Here is a 4,834-nt window from a genome sequence, read left to right on the forward strand (position 1 = left end):
CTCCAATCATGATGCTATGGATCATGATGGCCTGATCCACAGTAACTTCAGATCAGTTGCTAGTGGGGATGATGGAGCGTTGGATGAACTCCAACCATCCTCTAGCCACAGGCTTGAGGTCCAGTCTTCTTAATTGAACCGGCTTGCCTTTGGAGTCAATCTTCCATTGAGCTCCTTCCACACATATGTCCATGAGGACTTGGTCCAACCTTTGATTAAAGTTGACCCTTCTAGTGTAGGGGCGTGCATCTCCTTGCATCATAGGCAAGTTAAACGCCAACCTCACATTTTCCGGACTAAAATCTAAGTATTTCCCCCGAACCATTGTAATATAATTCTTTGGGTTTGGGTTCTTACTTTGATCATGGTTCCTAGTGATCCATGCATTGGCATAGAACTCTTGAACCATTAGGATGCCGACTTGTTGGATGGGGTTTGTTAGAACTTCCCAACCTCTTCTTTGGATTTCATGTCGGATCTCCGGATACTCATTCTTCTTGAGCTTGAAAGGGACCTCGGGGATCACCTTCTTCCTGGCCACAACATCATAGAAGTGGTCTTGATGAGCTTTGGAGATGAATCTTTCTATCTCCCATGACTCGGAGGTGGAAGCTTTTGTCTCCCCTTTCCCTTTTCTAGAGGATTCTCCGGTCTTGGGTGCCATCAATGGTAATGGAAAAACAAAAAGCTTATGCTTTTACCACACCAAACTTAGAATATTGCTCGCACTCGAGCAAGAGAAGAAAGAATAGATGAAGAAGAAGAAGAAAATATGGAGGAGAGGGGGGAAGGGTGTATTCGGCCAAGAAGGGGAAGAGAGGGTTGTGTTGTGTGAAAATAAAGAAGAATGGAGGGCTTTATATAGGGAAGGGAGGGGGGGTAAGGTTCGGCCATAAGGGTGGGTTTTGGGTGGGAAATTGATTTTGAATTTTGAAGGTAGGTGGGGTTGATGAGGTAGGTTTATGGGGAAGAGTGGATGGATGTGAGTGGTGAAGTGGTTATAGGGAAGAGAGATTGAGGTGATTGATGAAGAGTTTTGGGGAAGAGTGTTTATGGGATTGTGTAAAAGAGGGGTGAGAAGAAGTGAGTGGAGGTAGGTGGGGATCCTGTGGGGTCCACAGATCCTGAGGTGATCCTGTGGGGTCCACAGATCCTGAGGTGTTCAAGGATTTACAACCTTGCACCAAATTAGGCATGCAAAATGCCCTTGCACACAACTCTGGGCGTTCAGCGCCAGATTGGTGCTTGTTCTGGGCGTTGAACGCCCATTTGTTGCCCATTTCTAGCATTGAATGCCAGAACCATGCTTGTTCTGGGCGTTCAGTGCCAGCTCTTCTCCAGGGTGTAATTCTGGCGTTCAAACGCCCAGATGCTGCCCATTTTGGGCGTTCAGCGCCAGAACCATGCTCTGTTCTGGCGTTGAACGCCAGCCAGATGCTTCTTACTGGCGTTTAAACGCCAGTAAGGTCTTCCTCCAGGGTGTGATTTTTCTTCTGCTATTTTTGATTCCGTTTTCAATTTTATATTTATTTTGTGACTCCACATGATCATGAACCTAATAAAACATGAAAGAACAAGAAAAATAAAATTGGATAAATAAAAATTGGGTTGCCTCCCAACAAGCGCTTCTTTAATGTCAATAGCTTGACAGTGGGCTCTCATGGAGCCTCACAGATGTTCAGAGCATTGTTGAGACTTCCCAACACCAAACTTAGAGTTTGGATATGGGAGTTCAACACCAAACTTAGAGTTTGGTTGTGGCCTCCCAGCACCAAACTTAGATTTTGACTGTGGGGGCTCTGGTTGACTCTGTTTTGAGAGAAGCTTACTGTGCCTCTTTTCCATGTTTACAGAAGGGTAACCTTGAGTCATAAACACAAGGGAGTCCTCATTCAATTGAAGGACTAATTCACCTCTGTCAACATCAATCACAGCTCTTGCTGTGGCTAGGAAAGGTCTTCCAAGGATGATGGATTCATCCTCATCCTTCCCAGTATCAAGGATTATGAAATCAGCAGGGACGTAAAGGCCTTCAACCTTTACTAACACGTCCTCTACTTGTCCATAAGCCTGTTTTCTTGAATTGTCTGCCATCTCTAATGAGATTTTAGTAGCTTGCACCCCAAAGATTCCCAGTTTCTCTGTTACAGAGAGGGGCATGAGGTTTATCCCTGAACCAAGGTCACACAGAGCCTTTTCAAAGATCATGTTGCCTATGGTACAAGGTATTACGAACTTTCCAGGATCCTATTTCTTCTGAGGCAATGTCAGTTGATCCAGATCACTTAGTTCATTGGTGAACAAGGGAGGTTCATCCTCCCAAGTCTCAATACCAAATAATTTGGCATTCAGCTTCATGATTGCACCAAGGTACTTGGTGACTTGCTCTTCAGTAACATCCTCATTCTCTTCAGAAGATGAATACTCGTCAGAGCTCATGAAGGGCATAAGGAGGTTCAATGAAATCTCTAGGGTCTCTAGATGAGTCTTAGATTCCTTTGGTTCCTCAAAGGGAAACTCCTTATTGATCACTGGACGTCCCAGGAGGTCTTCCTCACTGGGATTTACGTCCTCCCCTTCCTCTCCAAGTTTGGCCGTGTTGACTATGTCAATGGCCTTGCACTCTCCTTTTGGATTTTCTTCTGTATTGCTTGGGAGAGTACTAGGAGGGATTTCAATGATCCTTTTACTCAGCTGGCCCACTTGTGCCTCCAAATTTCTAATGGAGGACCTTGTTTCATTCATGAAACTTACAGTGACCTTAGATAGATCAGAGACTAAGTTTGCTAAATTAGAGGTATTTTATTCAGAGTTCTCTGTCTGTTGCTGAGTGGATGATGGAAAAGGTTTACTATTGTTAACCCTATTTCTTCTACCATTATTAAAGCCTTGTTGAGGCTTTTGTTGATCCTTCCATGAGAGATTTGGGTGATTTCTCTATGAGGGGTTATAAGTGTTTCCATAAGGTTCACCCATGTAATTCACCTCTGCTATTGTAGGGTTTTCAGGATCATAAGCTTCTTCTTCAGAAGATGCCTCTTGAGTACTGTTGGATGCAGCTTGCATTCCATTCAGACTCTGAGAAATCATATTGACTTTCTGAGTTAATATTTTATTCTGAGCCAATATGGCATTCAGAGTATCAATTTCAAGAGCTCCCTTCTTCATAGGCGTCCCATTACTCACAGGATTCCTCTCAGAAGTGTACATGAACTGGTTATTAGCAACCATGTCAATGAGTTCTTGAGCTTCTGCAGGCATTTTCTTTAAGTGAATGGATCCACCTACAGAGGTATCCAATGACATTTTAGCTAATTCAGACAGACCATCATAGAATATGTCTAGGATGGTCCATTCAGAAAGCATGTCAGAAGGACACTTTTTGGTCAGTTCTTTGTATCTCTCCCAAGCTTCATAGAGGGATTCACCTTCTTTCTGTCCAAAGGTTTGAACATCCACTCTAAGCTTACTCAGCTTTTGAGGAGGAAAGAACTTGGCTAAGAAAGCCTTGACCAGCTTATCCCAAGAGTTCAGGCTATCCTTAGGTTGAGATTCCAACCATACTCTAGCTCTGTCTCTTACAGCAAAAGGGAAAAGCATGAGCCTGTAGACTTCAGGATCTACTCCATTAGTCTTAACAGTATCACATATCTGCAAGAATTCAGTTAAGAACTGAAAAGGATCTTCAGATGGAAGTCCATGAAACTTGCAGTTCTGCTGCATCAGAGAAACTAATTGAGGTTTAAGCTCAAAATTGTTTGCTCCAATGGCAGGAATGGAGATGCTTCTTCCATGTAAATTGGAATTAGGTGAAGCAAAGTCACCAAGCATCCTCCTTGTATTATTATTATTTTCGGCTGCCATCTCCTCTTCCTGTTCGAAAATTTCTGAAAGGTGCTTGCTGGATTGTTGTAATTTAGCTTCTCTTAGTTTCCTCTTCAGAGTCCTTTCAGGTTCTGGATCTGCTTCAACAAGAATGTTCTTGTCCTTGCTCCTGCTCATATGAAAAAGAGGGACAGAAAAATAATAATAATAGGGGTCCTTTTTACCACAGTATAGAGGTCCCTGTGTGAGTAGAAGAAAAGAAGAAGAAAAAAATTCGAACACAGATGGAAGAGGGGGTTCGAATTTGGGTGAGATGAAGTGTTAGTAGATGAATAAATAAATAAAAGGAGATAAGAGAGAAAGAGAATTTTCGAAAATAATTTTTGAAAAAGAGTTAGTGATTTTCGAAAATAGTGTTTGAAAAAGGTTAGTGATTTTCGAGAATCAAAAATTAAAATAATTAGTTAATTAAAAAGAAATTTTGAAAAAGAGGGAAGATATTTTCGAAAATTAGAGAGAGAGTTAGTTAGGTAGTTTTGAAAAAGATAAGAAACAAATAAAAAGTTAGTTAGTTAGTTGAAACAAATTTGAAAATCAATTTTTAAAAAGATAAGAAGATAAGAAGTTAGAAAAGATATTTTAAAATCAAATTTTTGAAAAAGATAAGATAAGAAGATATTTTTGAAAAGATATGATTGAAATTAGTTTTTGAAAAAGATTTGATTTTTAGAATCACAATTAATGACTTGATTCACAAGAAAGCACACGATATGATTCTAGAACTTAAAGTTTGAATCTTTCTTAACAAGCAAGTAACAAACTTGAAATTTTTGAATCAAAACATTAATTGATGATGTTATTTTCGAAAATTATGATATAAGATTAAGAAAAAAGATTTTTGAAAAATATTTTTATAATTTTTGAAATTAATTAAGAAAAATAAAAAAGATTCGATTTTTGAAAAAAGATTTTGAAAAAGATAAGATTTTTAAATTGAAAATTTGATTTG

General features: G+C 39.9%; 1 non-coding gene across 1 annotated transcript; it reads left to right on the top strand.

Annotated features, from left to right (window-relative positions):
- Positions 1–3,360: 3,360 nt before the first annotated feature.
- On the top strand, positions 3,361–3,468 carry LOC148561596 (small nucleolar RNA R71). The gene has a single exon (XR_015886681.1). It is a non-coding gene; the product is annotated as a small nucleolar RNA R71 (small nucleolar RNA).
- Positions 3,469–4,834: the final 1,366 nt, after the last annotated feature.

This window comes from Arachis ipaensis, chromosome B6 (genome assembly GCF_059453495.1).
Source record: "Arachis ipaensis isolate K30076 ecotype BB chromosome B6, ASM5945349v1, whole genome shotgun sequence".
NCBI classification, from domain to species: domain Eukaryota; kingdom Viridiplantae; phylum Streptophyta; class Magnoliopsida; order Fabales; family Fabaceae; genus Arachis; species Arachis ipaensis.